The sequence below is a fragment of the Cupressus sempervirens genome, chromosome 5 (genome assembly GCF_028749045.1).
Source record: "Cupressus sempervirens isolate cs-2001-9-10 chromosome 5, ASM2874904v1, whole genome shotgun sequence".
Taxonomy (NCBI): Eukaryota; Viridiplantae; Streptophyta; class Pinopsida; order Cupressales; family Cupressaceae; genus Cupressus; species Cupressus sempervirens.
The window spans coordinates 755938332-755966031 of NC_143122.1; positions in this window are offsets into that span (position 1 = coordinate 755938332).

Consider the following 27700-nt stretch of genomic DNA (forward strand, 5'->3'; position numbering starts at 1 on the left):
TTGCTGATTTCAGGAAAAAGGTGTCCACTTATACCCCCCTTTTGGCACCACAGCTTGGTGCACTTACCCATGTATGAAATTAAATTCAATAGCTAATCTATTCGAAACTTTGATAGAGTATTGATTAACAATAAAATTTATCACTATTTAAGCATAAGTTAATCATTTGCAATATGTCATCGTCATATGATTTATGATCTTGTTCATGTTTAAAGTTTTCCTTCTCTATCATTTGTTTATCAAGTTTAATTCAATACCTAATTAGTTTGAATTATTGATACAATATTGATTAGCAATAAACTTTATCAGTCAAGATTGATTAGGACCTCTTGGCAATAAACTTTATTAGGCAATATTCATGGACCTCTTGGCAATTGGTCACCTAAATGAGAACCTTAAGATTTATTAGGAACTCCATGAAAGAAATCAGTAGCTTGAGAAGCTCTCCATTTGTTAAGCTTCAATACATAACCACCATTCTTTATCATCAATTAAAAAATGTCAGAGATAGTAGTAGAGATAGTAGAGATATCACAATAACACAACTTAGTATCTTCAAAAAATCAACTTAGTTTGTAAGAATCACCACAAATACGATCACACAACTAAAACCATACTCCCTAAGACACTTCTCTAGCATGTACCATGCTTACTAACCTTGTAATGAGCATTTAATCTGAAGAATAGGTGGCCACCAAGCAAGAAAGTTGTGAAAACACGGGTTAAAGTTCAGGGGACAGACCTATAGCAGGATATTTGTATTAATAAGGATAGTGTTTGAGTTTGGGAGCATGGTTGTGATGAAAAAAAATTGATGTTTGTATCTTTAATTGGTCAGAAAAGTGTCGGCACGTGTGAGATTGACCAAGCCCTAGGAACAAGGGTTCTGAAAGGGTGAATTGGGACTTCTGGGGTTAGGGAACTCTTAGATTGAAATTGAGTGTGGAATCTCCTAATTAAAGACATTTTAAGAGACTGTGAAAAATTTGGAAACCAGATCTTAAGTCTTCCTATCAATTGCTTTGTAATTGCATTATTCTAACATTGTTGGAAACAAGGGCAATGTGAAGGATCTCTGATATTTTCCAAAGGAAGGGTATAAAGGGTATCTAAGTTTTATATATGTTTTGTGCAAGGATAAAGGGTATCCAAAACGTCAATTTCTTCAAGGAGTATTTTGGGAAAAACAAAAGTTATTGATCAATTTGTCTTGCTGCTATCATTGAATTGGAAAAACTTGCATTGACAACATTTGGGTACATTGAACATTTTGGCTTAGAAGGTGTTGAAACTAAAAGATATTGATTGGAACATGTTAGATATGCCAAAAAAAACCTATTTAATATGTTATTGATATTTATAACATTGAAATAAATTTATTGCTTGTCAATGACTATTTTAGGAATTACCTAGTTTGATCTCATCAATCGTAACTTACTCAATTATTCATATTAAGAGGTACTATCATAAACATATCATCATTATACATAGCATAATCAAACTATATGATTGAAACTCCTACAATATTCTACAGTGCATACTTTATTCAATCAATATCTAGTAACATACTAAAAACACTAAGTAAAATATCGAATGTTAATGAAAACCAAAAAATGGATTCACATATTATCAAATCTATACCAATATTCATCAATAAATCAAGTAGCAGTGTTGCATAATTTATGCCTACAATCTCCCCCTTTAACATTAATGGCAATACTCATCTTAAAACATACATTAATGGCAACAATTACATATCATAACACTACAACATGATAATACTCACATATCCTCTTGACTTATTCATGGATGAGTACACTCATATTCTTCAATACTCACCAATATTTATCATCTTCAAATTATGATGAAACACAATAATGTTTCCAATTTTTTCTATTATATATTCCCCGTTATGAAAATACTCATAGAACTAGATTGCAACACTTCTCTACTTCATGTCTCTTCTTGACTCATATCTTAACTATAACACTTCTCTCCCTGAGTAGCATTCACCAACAGTTCATTTCTCCCCCTTTGACTCGTATCTTCTATTTTTACATCACTACCTTTGATATAAGTCCATTCAATATTTTATCTTTATCTCCATATAAATAATTTTGGCATTACAACATCACACTAAGAATTCTCCCAGTCATGCTAAGAATTCTCTATAAGTCATGCTAAGACATCTCCCTCAATGGATTATTCCACTACATCAATTCATACATATGATATTCTTCGTCAGTACATATGAAGTGATACAATCAACATATTCCTTTAGTTAACTTTAGATAGGAGAATTTCCCCAAATCTACATTTGATATCAACATACCAGATCTTAAGTCTTCCTATTAGTTGCTTTGTAATTGCATCATTCTTACATTGTTGGAAATAGGGGCAGTGTGAAGGATCTCTGATATTTTTCAAAGGAAGGGTATCTAAGTTTTATATATGTTTTTCATGAGGATAAAGGTTATCCAAAACATCCATTTCTTCAAAGATTCTTTTGGTAAAAAAAAAAGTTATTGATCAATTTGTCTTGTTGCTGTCATAAAATTGGAAAAACTTGCATTGACAACATTTTGGTACATTGAGCATTTTGGCTTAGAAGGTATTGAAACTAAAAGTTATTGATTGGAACAAGTTAGATATGCCAAAATAAACCTATTGATGTCCTGAAACCTTCTAGAGTTGACTATTTGTAGATTTTTCCCATCAAGACCTAGAAGGGTCTCTTGGAACACTTCTACACTTTTCCTCATTTTGGGTTGTCTAAAGGGCTCATCATACTTTCATTTTCTTTAGAAGGGGATAGGATGAGGTTGGGGATAGGGTTTACTCAGCCACCCAGACCTAACAGAGCAGACAATTTGATCCCACGACGAAAGGTGAGAGAGATTTGGTAGTTCGCAACTTTGTACTGGCCAACACTACAAGTTTCAACATCATCTAAGATGGTATTGTAAAATGAAAATGGAGTGTGATATACAAAAAGAGAGAGAGGTTATTGTAGGTCTCCACAACACAATCCTCTAGGAACTAGAATCACATCCATACCTTAGACAAGATCTGAGATATGCCTCATCAAAGATCATAGCCCTATGGCATTTAGTGACCCTTAGGGACATTTCAGTTTGGTGTGCCCGAGAACGTTCAAGCTTCAAAGGGGATAGGACGAGGTTAGGGATAGGGTTTAATTGACCACGCAGAGCTAACAGAGCAGACAACTCAATCCCACGATGAAAGGTGAGAGAGATTTGGCAGTTGGCAACTTTGTACTGGTCAACACTGCAAGTTTTAGCATCACCTAAGATGGCGTCATAAAATGAAAATAGAGTGTGATCCCTAAAAAGTAAGAGAGGTTATTGTAGGTCTCTACAACATGGTCCTATAGGAACCAAAATTGCATCCATACCTTAGAAGAGCTTCGAGATATACCCCATCACAGATCGTAGCCCTATGGCATTTAGTGACCCTTAGGGACATTCTAGTTCGATGTGCCTGAGAATATTCGAGTGCTAAAGGGGATACGGTTTACTTGGCCACCTGGGGCTAATAGAGTAGATAGTTTGATCCCATGATAAAAGGTGAGAGAGATTTGGTAGTTGGAAACTTTGTACTAGCCAATGCTACAAGTTTTAGCATCACTCGAGATGGCGTCGTAAAATGAAAATAGAGTGTGATCTCCATAAAATGAGAGAGTTTATTGTAGGTCTCCAAAAAATAGTCCTGTAGGAAATAGAATCACATCCATACCTTGCACGAGCTCCAAAATATGCCCCGTCAAAGATAGCAACCCTATGGCATTTAGTGACCCTTAGGGACATTCTGGTTCGGCATGCCCAAGAATGTTCAAGCACTGAAGATGACATGGTGCAATTGGGGATAGGGTTTATCCAACCACTTGAAGCTAACAGAGTAGACAGTTTGATCCCACGATGAAAGGTGAGAGAGATTTGGTAGTTGAAAAATTTGTACTGGACAACATTGCAAGTTTCAACATCACCTGAGATGGCATCATAAAATGAAAATGGAGTGTGATCTCTAAAAAGTGAGAGAGGTTATTGTAGGTCTCAGCAACATGGTCCTATAGGAATTTGACTTGCATCCATACCTTGCATGAGCTCCAAGATATGCCCCATCAAAGATCATAGACCTATGGGATTTAGTGACCCTTAGGAACATTTGGGTTCGACATGCTTGAGAACATTTGAGCACTAAAGGGGACAGGACAAGGTTGGGGATAGCGTTTACCCAACCACCTAGAGCTAACAGAGTAGATAGTTTGATCCCACGATGAAAGGTGAGAGAGATTTGGCATTGGCAACTTTGTACTGGCCAACACTGCAAGTTGCAGCATCACCTGAGATGGTGTCGTAAAATAAAAATGGTGTGTGATCTCCAAAAATTGAGAGAGGTTATTTTAGGTCTCCACAACACAATCCTATAAGAACTAGAATCCATACCTCACATGAGCTTTGAGATATGCCTTGTCAAAGATCACAACCCTATGGCATTTAGTGACCCTTAGGGACATTCTAGTTCGGTGTGCCCGAGAACATTCAAGAATGTATTAAAAGTCCATTAGATCCTTAGTCCTTGGTGTCTTCAATGAATGTATCTTCATAGAATGACCTTGGTGCCCCAACACCATTAAGTGATGATGATTAACATGAGTAAAATTATGAGATTTGTGCCTACATGTTACAATGAAAAAGTTGTATCTATTTTGAAATTAAGAAGTATAAAACAAGTTTCAAGAGAAGCTTACGTTGGAAGACTTTTTTTCTATGAGATGACTACTCTTGGTAATAAGCTACCAAATATTGAAACTAAACTCAAATCAAATATTTATAAGGATAAGGAAGAAATTTTAAAAGATAGTAGCTATGCTAAGTGTAAGAATTTTCTCAAGGAAAAAAATGAAAATGACAAGATCTAGTAGCTCAATCAATAACACAAATTTTCCAATTGTTGGCCAACACAGGTGGAGGAGCACCAAGGTCACAAGCAAGAGGCAAGATGAGAAATCCTTAGGCAGATTGGAAGATAAATGGCCTTCTAAGGTCATTAAAAATTTTAATGAGTTTAATCATGGACATGTGATCTTGTTTTGATCATAGATTGATCATATTGTAATCAAAGCTTTAATGTAAGCCTTAATGACATTATTGAGCCTACAAGGTACCTAGGGGTCACTAGGAATGGATTCAGATTGATCCTAGGCTAGGGTTGGATAGAAAATACCTATAAAGGTCTTGAATAATGTAATAAGGCTATCAAAGCCTCTAAAAGATGTAAAAGGCACTAAAAGTGCAATATTTTGTAAAATTGCCAATAATCGAGTCATGTAAGGGGTCCAAAGGGTAGATACGATTTTTGTTTTATTTTTTGAGTTTAATAAGGTTTCAAATGACCATATTAATGTAATGGGATATTAATGTAGCAAGGAATATAAAAAATTTGTCAATTGACAACTAAAAGTGTCAATTTGACAACAAAATAAGGCGATTAATGCACAAAGATGGTTAGAGGGGTAGTTAGGGAGGTTTCATTTGGTTTTGAGAGTCTCAATGAGTTTAAAACCTCATTACCACATGTGGGAGACAAGTTTGGATAGTAAAAATTGATTGATAATATAAGGATTTTGAAGTTTGAGCAATGAATGCATAGGTTTCCCTAAAATTTGAGTGCATAAAAAGGGGTATGTGATTGCTCCCAAGGTGGATTTAGTGTTTTCTCCAAACAAGAGTTTCATTTTATGTTGGGAGTCATCTAATATAACCAAATTGAATGTGTTTGAACCATTTTGTGGTTCTAGAGATGTTGCAAATAAGAGTTCTAGAAAGCCCTAGGGTAAAGGGGCTAGAAAGGAGGGTTTTGTAAAAACCATTGTAAAGTTGATCATGAGACCAAAAAAATAGAAGAATCCTTGCATTTGTGTCATTTCTTAAGACTTTTTTGGGTCATGCAAGTTCCAAAAGTCAAAGGATTGTGAGTTGCTTTGCAAATGGCCTCAAACTAGGCCTAGTTGGTAGACATAAATAGCCAGTTTTGAGTGATATTTTACAAAACAAGTGTAGTTGGTTTTGGATTATATTTTAGAGTGAGGAAAAGGGTATTTTAATCACCCAATATTTTAGGAAGTTCTATGGAAATTTTTGGAGAAAACATAAAATTAGTGACTGGCAAGGGCTAGTTGGAACAAGCCTAGAAGAGGCAAAAGTGAGAAAGTGTAAGAGATGAGTTGCTGAGAGTGTGCAAGGAGTTTGAAAATGTTAGATGGGATGTTTTTAGATGATCCAAGGTGTTAGGTCCATGGTATGAAGCCAAGGACGAGTTTTGGTATGTTGGAGGCACCAGGGTACACTAGGTGCATGATGAACAATGTGAGTGTTTAGAAGACAAATTGAAGATTTGGGTTATAACCTCTTAGAGATGGTTGTCAAAAGATGTTACAAAGTCAAAAACCTCCTCTTGAACCCTAGTAGAGTCTAGTTCCTTGGGTAGATTCCAAGAATACAAGAGAATCCCAGAGTTGAGTTGTGGTTCCTTAGGGAATATAGGAGGGCTTTGCATCAAACATACACACTTGTTGTATAGTCACGAATATTGTGATCATTCATGAACTTGAACAAATAAAACCATTATAGAAATAGTGTTTTGAAAAAGGACTACAAAATAGAGGGAAATGGCCATCAAATATGCATGATTTAAATAGCTACATTAAATAGCCCTTTACTTCATAAATCACTTCAACTCAATCATTACATTGTATAGACAACCTCATCATATGTCACTTGAACAAACTATCATGTACAAAATGAGGGAAATATCCACAAAATTAAATCTTAAAATGTTACAATAGTAAAAACCTCATGGAACACATATGGGATGAATATACATAATCAATTATTAACTGTTTCCAACATTCCAACCTTATGATAATAATGAGTCAAAGTCCAACAAATTGAAATGCAATGATTGCAAGTATTCTTGTGTATCTATTACAAGAAACCATGCTTTGGAAGAAAATTAAGAGTAAATTAGTCTTGTAGCAAGGAAAATGAGCTTAATAAAAACTTTTCAGATGGTCATCTTATGATGATCATGGATAAATCATTCAAAGTATACGCTGAACCTACCCAATATATACCTGCATCACTTAAATCACATTAAATTAACATAATCAAATTTCCACAATCCATTAATAATGAAAGTAATGTTTTTGGATTAGATTGTGTGAGTCAAAACATTACTTTCATCACATTAAATGCCGTAACAAAATCAATAAATACAGTAAAAGTTGTTAATATAAGAACCATTTTATGGAAGACTAAATTGATTGTCTGTATACTTTTAATTCTTGTCAAATCCATCAATATACATTTTGTATCCTAAAATATCAAAAGTTTGATTTCTTTTCAGTAGACCTAAATAGTCTTTTGGTTATCTCAACCTATAAATCAGCTGATCAACATTATCCTTACAGAGAACTATATCTGTAACTACCCCATTATCATCAGATTGAGACCTATTTTCCTTCTTACTTTTTGATGATTGTGATCCCCTACAATTCCAGGCATAAGATAATTAACATACAATGGTACTTGAACAAAGAAAACTAATAAATATTGAGGATGTGAATTGATAATACCATTTTGTAGATGATTTTGGCATCTCGCCCTTTATCACTTGTGCTTTGACTTTATTAGCTCTCTTCTTTGGTGACCTGTAAATGAAGAATTAGCATAGTAAAAAAATCTAAGATAACATTAATCCACTAAAATTAGAGAATGAAAAAAAATGAATTTGGCTTGTCATTAAGAATTATACATTTGTAGAAATCCTTACTTTCTAAGTTATATGATAACCCTTGCTTGATGAGTATTGAAAACTTCTCCCATTGTATCCTTGCTTTCACCAATTTGAAGTTTCATGTTACATGCACACAATCATGACTTTACATCACAAAGCATTCACATCCTAACAATATTCATGTTCTTTTATTACATTTTGATCTAAGAAAAAAATTTTAAACTTTCACTTATTCAAACAACTAATCTAAAAATGGGTCCTATTAAAAAATCTAATATAAATTCAAACAACGTATCTAGATTCTAAACAAATAAAAACATAAATTTTATGATTTAAACTAAATCTCATCACTTACACATCATAACAATATGGTCCACCTTAGTCATGTGGATCATCTTGGGGAAGAGGTTTTAACATTGTATTTGGATCCAATTGATCACTCTTTCTCTCTCTCCCTCTCTCCCTATTCAATCTAATGAGCCAACTGGATCTGCTCAACATTTTAATGTCTCAAGTATTGCCTCATGGTCTAACTCGTGAAATTTCCAAAGAATCTTACTATGTGATTTTCCACCATATTTTATCAAGTGGATATTTGATGTAATAAAGAGGTTTGAATAATGAAGAATCTTCCTCTCTATTTTCCAATCCTCGAATAACCACAAGTCAGGGTTCTTCATAGAATATTGTCTAAGTCATGTGCCTGTTACAACCACCGCACCGACATGGTACTCTAAACCTTCACCATCTATAACCAAGTTATCCAATTTTTTTTTGGCTTCAACACAATGACAGATAATAATTTGTCCCTTCTTCATTGTCTTTAGGTGCAATAATAGCAAAAACATGGCATGCAATAACAAATGTACAAAATGCGATCATTAATTCATAAAATACTTAGGCAAAAGTTATAATGTTATATATTGAAATTAAAAATACATATAAATATATATATATTACCAGGTTGTAATAGATCTGACAAGTCGGTAAAGTCAATAGACGAATCCATCTCTACCATTTCCAGTGCTTGTGGGGGATGATAGGTGTCAATTGGGTCCAAAACTCGTATATTGCATTTGTCCACCCATTCAGTTGACTCACTGTCATTCCAATTTTCCTCTACACATTATGAAAAATAGCATGCCATTTTTTGTGTGTGGATACTCTATAAACTTGCATCAGAGCTTCTAAAAGAGTGTAACTCACTAGATCATGTTAGTGTGCAACAATCTTGATATGGTGCAATGTTAGTATTATCTATCAACCAAAAAAATCTATGAACCATAGACTCACCTTCCATACCTAGACCCATTGTAGTGTTACACCATTGGATGATGGATTTTGCATCTATCAATATTGCTCCATCTTTGTACTTTAGTTCTTTACGAGCCAAGACACTTTTAATGCATGTGCCTGCACCATCATGCTCTCCCTTACCATGACCAGCCTCTATGAAATTCTACATACATTGAATTCTACACAACCTGTACATCCTGCTCAACCAATAGAACATCTGTGCATTCTTGAATTGAGATGTGCAATTGTCTAACCAAATAATGTGCTGATGATATGTTATGCCCCTATTAGCCAAATCTCCATAAAATAGTTGAAAACAACCATGTACGAACTTCATAGAATGTGATCGATCATCGCTGATGTAAAAATGGTACTCCCTCAAAATCTTCCTATCATCCTCTATACTTGTAGACGAATGCATGAATGTTATGTGAACAAATATGGAAACTTGTTAAGGAGTATAATACTTTGCTTGCACCTCATTTTGTGGTTGTAGTGTGCAGTTCTTTATGAAATCTACAACCAAAACAATGGTATCTAGTGGAAATGTATCCTTGCACAAATTGAATTGCAAATCCAACCATCGAGCTCTATGGGCATGCCTTGCATACTCATAAATAATCTTTTCACAAAAAATCTTCATGAACTCATACACTGAAATCTTTTCAATGACTAAATCACATGTTTTACCATGTTTCCCATCTTTTAGAGCATATGTCACTATCTTAAATTTTCTGTAATCTACTATTTCATTTCCAATTGCATGTGTACTATCCATATGTTGACAAGTTGATAAAAGTTGAAAAGAACCACAAAATAAGCATGTACCATCCAAACATGATGTCTTGTAAAATTGTTGGCCATCCTCTATTTCACATAAAATGTTGGATATGAATTCCCTTGAAGATTTTGGTGGCTCATTCATGTCACAATCCCACAAAAGAAACTAAGAATGCAAAACTATTCATATATGCATAAAAACATCAAATTGGTTAGAAAATTCAATATGTATACATAAAAAGGTTTACCCATCTCAAAAAATCTTTGACTTATTCAAATTTGAGGATACATACCAATAAATTTTGCAATTTTTTTTGTCTAAGTTGAGTCCAAAAAATGTTTCACATGTGGGTCACAATTTTGGCTACCAATCCTCCTTCTTACAACATCTCTTTGATTAGGAGAAACACGTGTGTTATTTTTCCAAAAAATCTTCAATCATGATTTCAAGACTTCACTAATTTCTTTATCCTTTCATGGTAGTCTACCACTAAAGTTCCATAACTCATTTTTTTTGGATCTTCCAATCTCTCACGCCTTAGCATGGCTCTCCTTAGAGTACCTCTACCAAATTTTAATGTTTTTCTTGTCTTTCTTATGAGTCGAGCTTTCTTTATTTGGCTACTTACTATTGTCGATGTAAGTATTCATCTTGTGATATTACTATCTTTGGTGCATGATTTAGAACCCATTTTGTCATAAGCACTCATTAGATTCTTTACAATATTTTTTTCATTTGAATCGTCCATCATTCTTAGCCCAAGAATCTTCATGATAGGCCTAAATTTCAATTTTTTCATCATTTCAACAAATAATTGGCATTGACCTGTAATATTTAATTCTTCAAAAAATAATCTCCACATACAATTAACTTTCCTTTGACAAGTACACTTTCTAATCTTGTTAGGCATTGATTTCAAAATGTTAGTATCAATATCAATCAAATATTTTGGTCTTCTAAAATGAATTCTAAAAGGTGTTATAATCTCTTCCATTCCCTCAATATTTTGAACATCAACATAAGGTCGAGTGTATTGCATACCTTAAATTGAAGATGATGTGCCTTGAAAATAATATGCAAAAGATAGAATATCACCTACTTGATGTGTTGATTTTGTGCCTACAATATGACATGATGGAGTGTGTATATCGTCAGATCTACAAATCAGTGTCTCTTCAACATGAGAGGATGATATGACTTCAACATTGGAAGATGGTGTAGCAAACAATATGGCTCCAACATTGGAAGATGGTGTAGTGGATGATATGACTCTAACATTGGAAGATGGTGTAGTGGACAATATGACTCCAACATTGGAAGATGGTGTAGCTTCACAATTCAATTGTCTTCTTGAGCATAATTTAGTCTCATTCATTCTCTTTGTCTTTCCAATTCTTCCTCTTTGTTTCTTTGTACCGATGGTTCTTGATCCTCTTCAAAAGTCAATTCTTCATTATTGCTTTGAAATTTTCTTTGCTCACATAGTAATTTCATTTTATCTCTTTTAATTTCCTAATCTCTCTCTCTCTCTCTATCTTCATTTGTTTGAGTTTTTGGTTTCTTCCTTGGCATGATGATGATTTCTACATGTAAAATTATTCAAACATTTGAATCACTTAAAATGTGTAAATTACAAATTATTCAAATACATACAAAAATTATAATTATTTGAATGAATACACAATATATATCAAACAACTTGTCAAATTTCTAACCATTTCGAAATAACATATCATTCAAACATAATTTTTTTTAATGAATTCACTATATATTAAACAACATGTCAAATTATAATCAAATTTGTATCTATATATCAAAAAACAATATTTAAAATAGATTGCACTAACCTTTTCTATACAAGGAATATTCAAAAAGTCACGTATCCAATGATTGAATTTGGTGTTTGCTAGCTTCGAAAAGTGTTGAAATAGTGTTTTCTATGTTGAAACCCATGATTTTTGTCAGAATAACAGAGCGCATAATAGACCAAAAGAAAAGAATGGATGAAATGGGCCCCAAAGTTTCCTTTTGTCCATTTTTAGGTGATTTCACATAGTGCGTATGCACTATAGTACATATGCACTATTAAGCTGGTACGCACTATGTGGAAACACATCACTCTCCATCTTCCCTACTCTCTATCCACCCTACTCTCTCTCTCATCCCCTACCCTCTCTCTCTTCCTACTCTCTCTCCCCTATCCCATCCCTTACACACTCTCTCTCTACTCTCCCATCCTTTACTCTCTCTCTCTCGCTCTCCCTCTCCCAACACCTACTATCTCTACCTCTCTCACCCTCTCTACTCTCCCATCCCCTACTCTTTAGATCTCTCTCACACACACTCTTATCCCCCCACTCTTATCCCCCCACTCTCTTCTCTCCCATCCCATACTCTGTATATCTATCACACACACTCCCATCCCCCCTATCTCTTTCCCTCTCCCTCTCCCACTCCCCCTCCTACCACCTACTATTTCTCTCTTGAGTTATCTCTCTCCCTCTCTACTCTCTCTCTCTCTCTATCTCCCATCCCTTACTCTCACTCTCTCTCCCATCCCCTACTCTCTCTCACACTTTGCCAAACCATAATCTCACTCTCTCTCTCTCTCCCATCCTCGTATGATATCTCTCTGCCACCACCTACTCACTCTCACACTCTCTCTCCCATCCCCTACTCTGTCTCTCTTACACACACACTCCCACCCCCCCTCTCTCCCTCTCCCACTCCCTCTCCCAATACCTATTTTTTCTCCCCCATCCCCTACTCTCACACTCTCACACTCTCTCCCATCTCCTAGTTTGTCTCTCTTACACACATTCCCATTCCCCCTCTCTCTCTCCCTCTCCCACCACCTACTTTCTCTCCCCCATCACCCTACTCTCTCTCTCTTTGCCACCCCCTACTCTCTCTTACACTCTCTCCCATCCCCTACTCTCTCTCTTTCATAGACACACACACACACACACTCTCTCTCTCTCTCTCTCTCTCTCTCTCTCTCTCTCTCTCTCTCTCTCTTATACCCCCACTTTCTTCTCTCCCATCCCCTACTCTCTACATCTGCCACACACACTCCCATCCCCACTATCTCTCTCCCTCTCCTTCTCCCACTCCCTCTTGTACTGCCTACTATATCTCTCTCTCTCTCTCGTTCTCTCTCTCCCTCTCTTCTCTCTCTCTCTCCCTCTCCCATCCTGTATGAGCTCTCTCTGCCACCACCTACTCACTCTCACACTCTCTCCCATGCCCTACTTTGTCTCTCTTAGACACACACTCCCATCCCCCCCTCTCTCTCTCCCTCTCCCACTCCCTCTCCCACCACCTACTTTCTCTCCCCCATCCCCTACTCTCTCTCCTTTCCCATCCTCTACTCTCTCACACTCTCACACTCTCTCCCATCCCCTAGTTTGTCTCTCTTACACACACACTCCCATCCCCCCTCTCTCTCTCCCTCTCCCACTACCTACTTTCTCTCCCCCATTTTCATACTCTCTCTCTTTGCCACCCCCTACTCTCTCTCACACTCTCACACTCTCTCCCATCCCCTACTCTTTCTCACACTCTCACACTCTCTCCCATCCCCTACCCTCTCTCTTTCATAGACACACACACTCTTATCCCCCCACTCTTCTTCTCTCCCATCCCCTACTCTATACATCTATCACACACTCTCCCATCCCTCTATCTCTCTCCCTCTCCCTCTCCCACTCCCTCTCCTACCGCCTACTATCTCTCTCTTCCTTCTACTCTCTCTCTCTCTCCCATCCCCCACTCTCACTTTCTCTCCCATCCCCTACTCTCTCTCTCTCTCTCTCTCTCTCTCTCCCATCCTGTACGATCTCTCTCTACCACCACCTACTCTCTCTCTCACACTCTCACACTCTCTCCCACCCTCTACTCTATCTCTCTTACACACAAACTCCCATCCCCTACTCTCTAGATTTGTCACAAACACTCCCATCCCCCCTCTCTCTCCCTCTCTGACTCCCTCTTGCATTTCCTACTATCTCTCTCTCTCTCTCTCAAGTACTCTCTCTCCCTCTATAGTTTCTCTCTCCCATCCCATACTCTCACTCTCTTTCTTCCATCCCCTAATCTCTCTCACACTCTCTCCCATCCCCTAATTTATCTCTCCTATAAATAAATACACATTCCCATTCCCCCTCCCTCTCTCTCACAGTCCCTCTTCCACTACCTACTTTCTTCCATCTCCTACTCTATCTCTCTTACACACTTCTATTCCACCTATCTCTCTCTCCCACTCCCTCTCCCATAGCCTACTATCTCTCTCTCTCACTCTCACTCTCTCCCTCTCTCTCCCATCCCTCTGCCATTACCTACTCTCTCTATCTCTCTCTCCCCTCACTCATTCCCTACTCTCTCTCTCTTTCACATAGACACACACCCATGCCCCCTCTCTCCTCTCCCATCCCCTACTTTTTCTGTCACTCACTCTCCCTCTCCCACTCCCTCTCCCATCGGCTACTCTCTCTCTCTCTCTCTCTCTCTCTCAATCTCTCTCTCTCTCTCTCTCTCTCTCTCTCTCTCTCTCTCTCTCTCTCTCTCTCTCTCTCTCTCTCTCTCACTCTCACTCTCTCCCTCTCTACTCTCTCTATCTCTGCTACCCCCTACTCTCTCTTACATTTTTACACTCTCCTATCCCCTACTCTCTTTGTCTTTCTCTCTTACACACATTTTTATCCCCACTCTCTCTACCTCTACCATTGCCTACTATCTCTTCCATCCCCTACTCTCTCTCAAGCTACTCTGTCTTCCCATTATCCCATTCCATACTCTCTCTTTCACAGACATGTAGTCCCATCCTCCTCTCTCTCTCTTCCTCTCCCACTCTATCTCCCACTACCTAGTCTCTCTATCTCTTTGTCCCTCACACACACACACACATAGTCATTCCCCTGCCCCCACCCCCACCCAACTCTCTTTTTGTCTTGGCTTGCAATTTAGGCCTCAATAGTGCATTCACCCTATAGCATGCATGTGCTACTAAGAATTCAATGCTTCCAATAGCGTGTGTGTGCTATAGGGCGCACACACTATTGAAAGATTTGAATTAAACCCAAGCCTAAGGCTTGGTTTTGACTTGGAGATCCAACCCAAAGGTTTGGAGTTTATAAATAGGTCTGAGATGTGTTTTCCAGCAAACATACCAAAAATGATTGATTTTTCTTGTGTGCTCCCCTTTGAGATTCCTCATGGTTCGGTATCGATAAGATCAGGTAACATAGCATTATAGGTCTCTATGTTAGCTATCTAACCATATAATTTATTTTTAATTTGAACTATTTCAAGCCTTTCATCTATAATTTCTTTTGAATGTATGTTCATTTTTTGTCAAAAACCACCATGTACTAATTGGGCTATAGATTTTAGACCATTCATCAAATTTTGCAACAACTTAGTCTTTTAGAAACTAGACTCCATTCTACACACTTTAAAATTTTTTTTTTTGATTTTAGATTAGTTTTCAATTATTTCTAGGGAGAGCACATAGATATTTCACATTTTTGGGATGTGTCTAGTTAAAAAATTCATTAAAAAAACTACAATTATAAAATTACCCAAAAAATCTAGGATAAACTACATAGTGTTAAGTAACTTTTGACTAGAGTGATTAAAGAATTTTAAAAAAAAAAGTTAAAATTTTAGGGGGGCAACACTTTGTACTGTGTTATGTTTTTTTGGAATAAATAGTACCACTTTTTGTGGCCCCCTTTTTTGAGGACCTAAAACTAAACCATTTTGAAAAAAAAATAGTAGTTTACAAACTAGATTCAAAAGACTATGACTTTTGTTTTTGTCATATCTTAAAATTTTGAGCGTAACTATCTTCAAATTCTTGTTGAAGTTCAAAATTTGCAGATTTCAGGAAAAAGGTGTCCACTTATACCCCCCTTTTGGCACCACAACTTGGTGCACTTACCCCAAGATTAGATTCTATTAAAAAAAACTAATTTAATTTTCTTGTTCATCATATTTTGTTTTTTCTTCTTTACTTGTCCCCATTATTGCATTATTCTCTATAAATTAGGGAAATATAATACAACTATAAAAATTAGGTCAATATAACATAACTATAAAAGGATTCAAACTATGCAATTCCTTCTGCCTCATTGGAATAAAAAATGCATATTTCTTTAAATGCCAAGATTGATTTGTGATTGGTCTAATGTTTTCCATGCAATTCAATAGAAAAATTATAATTTGTGATTCCATAAAGATCATGATGAAATACAATAATTATGAGAACAACATTAAGTTTTTGTATAACCTTTGAATTATAAGAATGATGATATATGTCAACTGATAAGATTTGTCCAAACATACTTAATTTAATTTTCACCTTGATTTCCCAAATGTGAGGCCAATCTTTGTTATTAATTTCCTATGTCAAAGACATTAAGAAAGATATGGTGGCCCTCAAGGAATACTTTGAAGCATTGGATGAGAGAATATAACTTAGGAAAAATACGTTTTCTAGGACGTATGACTTCTTGGCAGATGATGGGCCGAAAGTCCTATTGTCTAAGAAAGAGAATGAGAAGGCCAATGGTTAAGCCTAGTATTTTAAAAAAAAATTCTACTCATATGACTCCACTGTTGGATAGGTGCAACTTTTTATCTTTAAATTTAGGCCAGTGGGCCTTGAAGACTATTTATTTTTAAGTTTTAAACTCTAAAGTAGATATGCTAGTAGATGCATAGTAAGACTTTTGTTTATAAGGTGGAAAATTTTATGTAGTTTAGTAGATATTATCTCATTTTTGTGATTAACTTTCTCTCCACTACTGGTTTTGGTATTTCTACTAGTGGTTTGCTAGAAATGTAATGCAAACTAGGTGATAGAGGGGGGGCGGGGGGGGGGGAGTGAATCAGGAACCATTTAAACTTCTTTTACTCAAACCACTTTATTATTTTTTACAATCTACTTGCATGCAAGAAACATAAAGTAGTAAAGTAACAAAATCATAACATAATATTTGGTACCTAGAAACCCTCCAAGTAGAAGGTAAAACTAGGGTGGGGATTACACCCACAATGCTTCACTACTGTAGTAATAAAGTTGGCTGATTAAAGCTTACAAATGATCACTTCTGGTGGTCTTACTCTGTTATTAGTAATAAGGACTATTAGGTCTACCTTGTGCAAGGATTTATTCAATACAATTAAGTATGCACTCTATTAGGAGTTTATACAAGCATGATTAGGTCCACCCTTTTATAGGATTTGAGACTGATGCACTTGTTAGGATGAATCATTGGATAAATCTAAAATGTAAGTTTGATTGCTGATGAAGATTCTTTTAAATAAAATTGATCACCTGACTATGATAGATGAGTCTTTTCCTTTCTTGGTCATGTGTGTATTCTTTTAAACAATGCCCTCTTTCATTTTCACTTGAACAATGTTCTTCAACACATTCTTACATCTTATACTTATATACCCATTCAAATAGTTATTGCATAGGTCATCTACAATATGATTATATCCACAAACAATTACCAAGTTAGCTTAGTACAGAAGCTGAGGTCCAATGACTTACTCAGGTGATACTAAAGATACTCATGCACCATTGTTACCTTAGATAACTCTAGAACTCATTTGATTCTAGATGCTTGATTCATAATTGATCACTCAGTAAACATATCTAACTTGGTTTGCACCACTCTACCATCTTGCTTACTATTCTAGAAAACTCTTCTAACTTAGTTCTAATTGGATCTTAGTAGGCATTGTCAAATCGATTGACACTACAACTTAATTTGAATTTTTTGGAAATATGGTCAGATATATGACTTACTTGTTGTCATTTATAGCAACATATATTCAAAATTTTACTATGCATTTAGAGAAAGAAATTTGTCTAAGTATTAGACAATTTATAGCAGCACAAAGCATAAATGTTAAGAGTACAAATGAATCCTCGACAGTTAGCTCATGTGCAGTTGAGGGTAGCTTCATGACAACATCATGAGGACATGTACTAGTGCAAAAAAGTGCATGATTAGTATGGTGCAAGTTATGTTGGTTACAAGATAATTATGTTGAGCTAGCTCTATGGAAATTCTAGAAGTTATTTTATTTTATAATGTCTTCAAGCATGCAAAGACATTAAAGCTGATAGTGTAGAACTTTGTAAATGTGCAAGGTATAAATAAACATTTTATATTTCACACTTATGTGAGAGATGCAAGGATTAGATGTGACATGAGAATTGTTGTGAGAACTATCTATGATCCTTATGTGATGTGAATTCTGATGTATGATTAGAAACAATGTTAAATACAACAATGAGAAAATTATATATATATATCTATTCTTGTGAAGAATTGAATTGTATAATTGCATGTTAGGGTAGTGGGCTCTTCTTCCATATATTGTATTTGTTCTACCATCTCCTAGTAGGGTTGAAGCAACTCCTTTCAAGGTCGAGGCTTCTAACAAGGCCTAGCTTTCGAAGAGGAACTTGAGACACTATATGTTCTTCATAGACTCCTAACAAGGTCAATATTCTTCATAGGATGCTATTTTTTAGTGAATCATCTAGTGGGTATCATCCTCACCTTGTTTTTTCCCTTGGTGAGGCTTTCCCTAGTTAAAAAATAATGGTCTTATGAGTTCTTTATGTGTATGGTTATATTTACTATTCAACATTATTGGTTTACTTCAATATGAAAGTTATAAAGTAATTAATAATATTCAGTTGTGGATAAAAGTTTGTAGAATACTGCTTGACCACCCACCCATCCCCCTTCCCCCCCTCTCAGTATTATCTATTTCCAACAAGTTTTATTAGAGAGAAGTTACTTTGAAGAGGCTTAACAACTTAAGTAAGATCCCATTGAACATGGAACAGTTGAAGAAGAATCTTGAAGAAGCCCTTGAGCAGATTGATATTCTTTTAGAAGAAAGAGATAACCTGAAAGATAGATATAAAGATGCAAAAGTTTACATTGGAAAATTGAAAGAGGAAATTGATGACGTAAAATCTGGTAAAGAACTATTTGCGTAGACTAGTTATAATGATGATACATAAAACATCAAGAAAGATAATGAGATCTTGAAACATCAGTTAAAAATTGTTAAACTAAAGTTGAGTCTTAAGACTAGTGGCAACAAGAGTGAAACTAATCTAAACTCTGAGAATGAAGACCTTAGATCCTAGTTGAGTAAAGCAACATCTGAATTAGATTCTATTAAGATGGAACATGTTGAGTTGGAAAAATACAATATTACTATGAAAGTGGAGTTGTCACAAGAAAAATAATAGTTAGAAAAAATTTACACAAGTTTTGGGAAAATTAATGAACAAATATTTCATCAAGGACCTTCTTATGACAAGAGAGGCCTTAGATATCTTCTTGGAGAGAAGTTAAAAAAGAAAAATGAAATTAAGAAAGAACTTGAACTATTGCAAAAATCCCTAAAGTAAAGTTCAAGTGGTCTGATAAGATTGAGAAAATTGATTTGTTAGAGAAATCTAATGAACCTAGAACAACAAAGCAAGTTGATGAACCTAAGTAAGATGATACATCCTTGAAGAAGTTAGACATGAATTCAAAGGTAGATGTTTCATATGTAATGAATTTGGACATATGAAGAGAGATTGCAAAAGTAAGTCTTATAAATTGATTACTAACTTTTATTGTTATAATTGTCATGGTTATGGACATAAAGTAGTAGAATGTAAGAAACCTAAGTTTGATGATAATAATTGGAATAGTAGATTGTTTAGGAATACTAGTAGGTAATGGAAGAGGTTGATCCTAGAGTAGAGCTAATGATGGAGAGAAACCTAATGGTGAGAGAAACTAGTTTGTTTGTTGCAAGTGTAACAATTCTAGACACATTTTAAGGAATTGCAAAACACTTGAAAGTCAAAATGGAAATAACCAGAGGAGAAATGCACCTATATGTTATTTATGAGATAACTTTGGAGAAAAAACAAGATTCTATAGAATGGACAAACAAAACTTTAATAAGAATCCTAATCACAGAAGGAACAACAACAAGAATGATAGAAGGAATGAAAATGGGAGTGACAATAGTCAAAAGGAAGTAGTCAAGGAACATGTTGATTAATTGAAGGAAACATTTGTAAGGTATTGTAATCCAAAGAGACCTTGTATAGTCTTGGAAGAGTAGTATTTTGATGCACCTGATGGGAAGTTGAAGTCATAGATTGCTTGTGACTCAACCTATCTAAATTAAACTATTTTAGCATTAGCAGAGTATTAGTTGATTAGAACTAATGTTAGAGAATGAGTTAGAGGTTGTGTAGTTAACAAAACATAGTAGAGACAGAGAGGAATCTATAGTTGAGTGTGTAAGTCTAGATGTGATCACAGTAAGTGGGAATTATGAGAACAAGGTCACTTGTAACTAGAGACAATATTTTGAATTTTCAGTATATACTTATTTAATTTTTTGTATGATTCAAAATAATTTAAGGATCATAAGCCTAATTTGGTGTACCATTTTTTCATGTGGAGTGTCTTGATTGAATTAAAAAGTGATTTGATAGAAAATTCAAGTGCAAAGTCAAGTTTGAGAAGCTCAAAGTTGCAGATGTTGTAAATCATTATTTCAAGGTATTTTACAGAGTATTAAATTTACTTTATTCTAGTATTTACACATATAGAGAAATGTAAAGTTAGAAAGTGTATGATGTCAGTGATAGACTAAGATATGAGTTTAAGAAACACCCATTTTTTCTTTATTAGGTGACCATGTAGTTGTGTTTTTGCAAGTTCTAGAAAATGTGTTGTACGTAGAAGATATCAGAATTTATATACATTGTAAAATTGAGAGAATAGGTGATGAAGAGATTCATAAAAAAATAGGAATGATGTGAAATAATGACTTATCCTAGAAGTCTAAGTTTTCACACCAAGAGATTTTAAATCTGGTACATAAGTGTACATTTTATACAAAACTTAATAATCATGATTGGACCCAGATCATATTGTGTAGGGTACATAATGATATGATCTATTTGGGAGATGAAAATGACCTAATTCACAAGTTCACATGATTCAAAAATGAGGGTTGCTATCTTGTTAATGAGAAGAATGTCAGGAAAATGGTTGAGACAAGCCCGAAGACAAAGTTTGATTGAGGGAACATGAAAGTTGATCCTATTCAAGATAAGGGAGTAAAATTGTTAACCAATATATTAGGGTATGCAAGTTAAACCATGGAGAAAGGGTTAGCTTAGTACTAATAGGATTTCTTCATGTGTCATATGTGATGGAAGTTGAAGGAAGAAAAGTTAATCTACGTGAGATTATTAGGTTGCAATTATTGGGCAACATTGCAAAGACCAAGAAAATGAAGAGCCCAGTGTTCAAATTTTAGTCCCTATTGAGTAACTTATTTTTCTATGTTACAAAGAAGTTTCTTAGATTGATTAATTGGGATAACCATGAGTGCACAATGAGGTTAGTGACTCAATGCTACAGGTCATATCCCATCAATGTCAAAGATAATGACATGCAAAATGATGAAGAATTTACAATCTAAGATGATAATAAGGTATAAAATACCTTCTCCTATGGTGGAAAAGTAGAAGGATGATTATGCTTCATGGTGGAGATAGATAACACCTATATGGAAGTAGTGATTTCTAGAGTAAAATTCATTGAGCCTATGGGTTCTAAGATGACCACAGAACACATAGAGGGTTACATGCAAATCATACTTAAATCTGAGCAGGACATAGAGTGCCCTAGATGGGGAACCAATGAGGAGAGATCAAGAATAGTTAAATTTGAACTATATAGTAAAGAGAGTAAGAAAAAGGTTGAAAAGGATATATATTTCATCCTCAAGGAGTATGGTATAACATGGGAAGATTTTAATGAGATTAAAGGAATTACACTAGAGATGAAGTCTAGTGGTCAAACTAAAGTCTTGGAAACAACTCCTCTTGTTGTGGCAAGACCTTTAGAAGGAGTAACAATAGCACAACCTTGTGTGAAAGCTCCTATTTCACCTTATGTAGTAGTTGCACAAGTGCAACCAATAAGAGCTAGATATTAATAAACTAGGAGATAGCTAGCGGTGGAAGTACCTAATGTGTAGAGGATGTCTAGAAGATTGGTGAAGGTGAAACAAGAACCTACACCACAAGTGAAGAAAAGGTTCAAGGAGACCACCAAAAGAGGAGGAAAGAGAAGAAATACTATATAGATAAGATGTTATTAGAGCTCAAAGGATGAAGCTAGAGACAAACCTGTTGAAAAAGATGCATAGGAAGAAAGGAAAATAATATGCAATAAAGTGTGGAAACCAAAGGTTAAAAATTTGAACATGTAGATTATAAATGATGATAACTATGTTCCATTAAATATATATTATAGTATGTACAATAATATTGATAGAAGATAGTTAGAGAATGCTATTATAAGAAACATGATTTTTGAAGCATAAAAGGTTTGAGATTATACAAAATAAAATTCGAGAGGATCTATATAATAGACTCATAAATAGGAAAAGAATAATATAAGAGGAAGCTATGAATATGAGTATCATAGTGGTAAATAAATTATGTAATATTGGATCCAAAGAGGAATTAGACAGAGTTTTGAATAGTATTGAGCCCTTTTCAAGGAACAAAAGAAGAGCAATTCTTCTAATGCAAGGAAATTATGATGAAGTTGGGAAAGAAATAGAGGAGACTATAGTAAAATATATTTCCTCGATACCTAAGGTGAGTAGGTACAAGAAAAAACCTATGTCACCCTTTGTTAAAGAAAATGGATAAAAAAAGTATAATTCTTCACCTTCAATCATATGAAACTGGTATTATTATTTTGAATTTGAAAATGAAGTAAACTAATGAAATGTGTTAAAAAGGATGAAGTTTAGGATTATAAATTTTAATAATTATTTGGAATAAGGATTGATATATTTTCCTAATTTTTACAAATAGTTTTTTTTGGTATTGAAAAACACTAAAAATTAGGGCTCTAGTTCCCACCACAAAACTATATGGAAATAAACTAATTTCTCTTTGATCTCAAACTATGTTATAGATAACATATATATATAGAAAAATCAAAAAAATAAATTTATCTTTAGACCTGTATTTTCTTTTTTATAATGATTCAAATTTTAACTCACCTAAAATTAATAGTTTTCATCTCCCACCACATTTTTCAAAACAAATCTATTTCAACAAGAAGAAAAATTACATGTTCTTGAAGAGGTCTCTCTCCTCTAGAACATCATATAATTTTAAATTTTTTTGGATATGATTTAATATCTTTTCTTTCTAAAAATTGACATCTTTCTAAGTCTTAAAATATGTGCTTGTAGAATTTTTTAAATACAATACACTATATCTAATTAAAACACTATATAATCTATATGAGATTATTCTTGATTTTGAGCTCTATAAAATGGTGTTTATATATTATTAAAAAAAATCATTAAAAATAGTAAGTTTTATTGAAAAACCACTTTTCTAAAATAATTTTATTTCTTTAGTAATTAGATACGAACTAGTATAAAACATGCATTTTATGGACATTTCCAATTGGAAAAGTGTGAGACCATATATAACTTAGCTAGAATGAATTTATCTCAGATCATATGTTTGAAAAAAATTGATTTTTAGATAGAAATACTCAAATGTAGTTATTCTAATAAGTCAGCCTAAAAGGTGACACAAATTTGTACTTTTACCTTGTGTGCAAATCAAAGTTGATAGTCTAATATATGTACAAGAAGAAGAAGATGAAGAGTAGACATAGTAAGAACTTTCAACACCTCACATTGTTATGGGTACTAAATCCATATAAGTGGATAGTACACACATAATAGTAGATACCAAAGAAATTTCTTTTGTGACATTTGGCCAATCTATTGTTGGCAATATCACTACACACAGTAGCTTTGATGATGGGAAAAAAGAAAAGAAGAAAGAAGAAGAAGAAGATAAAAGAAAAGAGGAGAGTAAAAGAAAAGAGGAAGAGAAAAGGGAGAAAGAAGAGGAGGAAAAGAAGAAAGAAGACGAGGAGAATAAGAAGAAAGAAGAAGAGGAGGAGGATAAGAAGGAAGAAGTGGAAAATAAGAAGAGAGAGGAAGAGAAGAAGAAGGAAGAAGAAAGAAGAAGAACAAAAGAAGAAAGAAAAGGATGAAAAGAACAAAGCAGGGGAAGAGAAGGAAAAGCTAGTTACACTTATCCCCACTCTAACTTCAGACGTATCAATAGCTAGAACATCAACAATAGTATCTATTCTATCTAATGATGAAAATCAGGAAGGTCTAATGAGCACCTTAAGAAAGTTATTTGAAAAGAAAAAATCTATAAAGTTTTTGGTGAAGACTCTTGTTGATGTCTTGGAGTGGATGTAGAAGATAGTTTCGACAACTATAGAAAATCTAGATGTATAGATAAAGGCCAAAGAGTTGGTGAGGAATTTTGATAAGGAGTTCACAATTTTAGTAGAAGTAGCTTCAGTACAATCTCAAATTACTCATGGTGCAACTCTATTTACTATAGTGTGCACCAATGTGTATAATAATCTAAAGGCACTTGATGGGAATATCAAGGAACTGAGAAAGTGTATTGATGAAGGTAAGAAGTTGTATGGATAGTGTGTAATGTCTTACAATTAATTATTATACTTCACATAAACATCAAAGGCCATTTGAGTGAGATTCAGATGCTCACTAAAAGATTGTAACACCTATAGGCCAGAACTAAAGATTCTAAAAATTAGATTGAGAAGATCCATAATTCTATTAGAGGCATTGAGTTTGACAAGAAGAAGGTTGTAGGGAGATTCTCTATTCTTAGTGAATATTTTTTACCCAAAGTTGAAATTTGTCGAGGTAGTTGTAGGAATGTCTTACAAAATAGAATTCCAATGACAAATTTTCCTATATTGACTTGAGCACAGTTGAAGTGGCATCTTATGCTCTTTGTGCACTCATTAATATATTAGATACAATCCAAGGTAATTGGAAGAAGGAAATTAACAAATTGAAGATTGATTTTGCAAATCACATTTCTAGAATTATGAGTTGATCAACAATAGAAAGAAAATTTTGTGATATAGTTTTGACATCAAAGGGGGAGAGTAATATGTAAGGAAAATATGTAATGAAAATGTATGTTTGTAAGTATTAAGAAGGAGTATATATAAAGGGAAATTAAAATTGTATATGTAAAGGGGAGTATACTTATGTATCAATGTAAATAAGTAATAAGGGATGTAATGATCCATCAAAACATGAATTAAATTGTTATATTTTGAAGGAAATTTTTGTAGATACTTTTATTTTGTTTTTCTTATGTATGACATCATTTTGGGACTTAGTCAATTTTCCTAAATGTTGCCATCAATGCCAAAGAGGTAGATTGTTGGCAATATGGTCAAATAGATGAATTGATGTTTGCCATTTATGATAACATATATTCAACATTTTATCTATGCATATAGAGATAGAAATTTGTCTAAGTATTAGATAGTTTGTAGAACCGCATAGTAAATATGTTAAGAGTATGAACTACTCGTTGAGAGTTAAATCATGTGCAATTGAGGGTAGCTTCATGGCAACATTAGGATGACATGTACAAGTGTGCACAAGTGTATTATTAGTATGGTGCAAGTTATGATTAAAATACCAGTGTAAATATCAAATAGTGTATGATAGAGCATAGAAGAGAATTGAAATGTACAATTTTAGGAATTATTTTTGGTTACAAAATAATTACTAAGTTATGTTGAGCCAACTATGTGAACATTATTCCAAAAGTTATTTTGTATTATGTCAAGTTTGTGAAGACATGATGGCCAACAATACAAATCTTTGTAAATGTGCAAGGTATAAGTAAAGATCTTCTCTTTTACAGTTATGTGAGAGATGCATCGATTAGATGTGACATATGAATTTTTGTGAGAACTATGTGTAAGCCTTATGTGATGAAAATTATGATGTATGAGTATAAATTATGAGAAATACAATAGTGAGAAAAGTATTGTATGTATATCTATTCCTATGAAGAATTGAATTGTATAATTGCATGTTAGGGTAGTGAGATCTTCTTGCATACATTGTATCTGTTCTACTAACTCCTAATAGGGTTGAAGAAAATCCTAATAGGGTCGAGGCTTTTAACAAGGCTTAGACTCCTAATAGGGACCCAAGACACTATATGTACTTAATAGACTCTTAATAGGGTCAATGTCCTTAATAAGATCCTATTGTTTAGTGAATCATCTACTAGGTCTCATCCCCCCTGGGGTATTCCCTTAGTGAGGGTTTCCTAGTTAAAAAATAATGGTGTTATGAGTTCTCTATGTGCATGGTTATATTTATTGTTTAGCATTATTGGTTTACTTTCATATGCTAGTTATAAAGTAATTAACAATATTTAGTTGTAAGCAAAAGTTTGTAGAATACCAATTCATCCCCCCTCTTGGTATTATCTATTTGTAATAGAACTATCAACTTAGTTGGTGATGTAAATCAATTAGCATTTCTTGCAAGCTTAACACTACTTTCTTAGTTCCTTTGTGTGCTTGGTTAGCACTATAAGATGGATACTTGGTTACAATTGTCTTTCCATTAAGACTATGTGTTTTTACAATAATTGACAATATATCTTGTAAATAGATTAACAATCTCCCCCTTTGGTATCTGTGATAAAAAAAAAAATCATCCATGAGATCTAAATTTCTTGAGTCAAACTTCTCCTTGCTTATACTTTGTTTTGTAGGTCAGTTTGCTCTAGAGACTTGTAAGTTGGTTTGAACTAAAACTTTGTTTTGAATTTTCAAAATTGTTTTGTTTCCTACTTTTTACATATGTACTTTGTTATACAAATTTTTTCCTTCCTATACATATTTCCCTTTACATGTATACATATGTAAGTATACTTTCCCCCTTAGAATACTTTTCCTCTTGTTTTTGTTACAAATGACAAAGACTTATAAGGTATGCCAAAATGAGGAAGAAAATCATGGTGTACCCTTAAAATTATGGACAAAATCATATCCCAGTTATCTTGAAGTACCTTCAGGATGTGAATATCAATCTCAAGCTCTAGTGATAATTTATAGATATTGTTTACAACTGACAACTTTGTGTCTTTGAGTAGTGTCTTTGCATGATCCATTCTCTTTTGTATAATTTCCATGTAGGGAAGTAACATAATTTTTATATCAATGAATTTTGTCATTATTTTAGCTTCTTCCCTTAACAATTCAGCCTGACGATTTGTCAAAAATTGGGTTTTTACAAAATGAGTGGAAACAAAGCTTGGATTAACTGCCATCTAATTTGCACTAGACTTCAAGTCCAAGTCAATCATGGCTAGTTTCTCTCTTATTTTATTCGTATTAAAGTTAGTGGAATCACTCAACTTTACAAATAGAGATACAACATTATTTACAATTGGGTTGGGTATACTAGTAGGGATACTATGTTTTTTAATGTTACTGATAGGGTTGATTGTTGATAATCTCTCATTGTAATGTATTTTTAATGGCTTAACCATGGTTTGTACCTAGGGTTAGCCCCCTTTTTTGGTTTCTATTATAAAAAAATCTACAGGTGTAATATGATTATTGAAATGCATGAAATTTATTCATTTACTTTGAAATGATATTCTAATTTGAAATTTCCAATCCTCTCAGATTAAAGAAGTAAAATGTGAACACATATCATATAATAGAAACATTTTTTGTAGGAAATACTCCCAATATTACAAAAAAAAGTAAGTGTTGTTTTGTAACTAAGTTAAATTTTACTTAGGAAGAATGTAAACATATA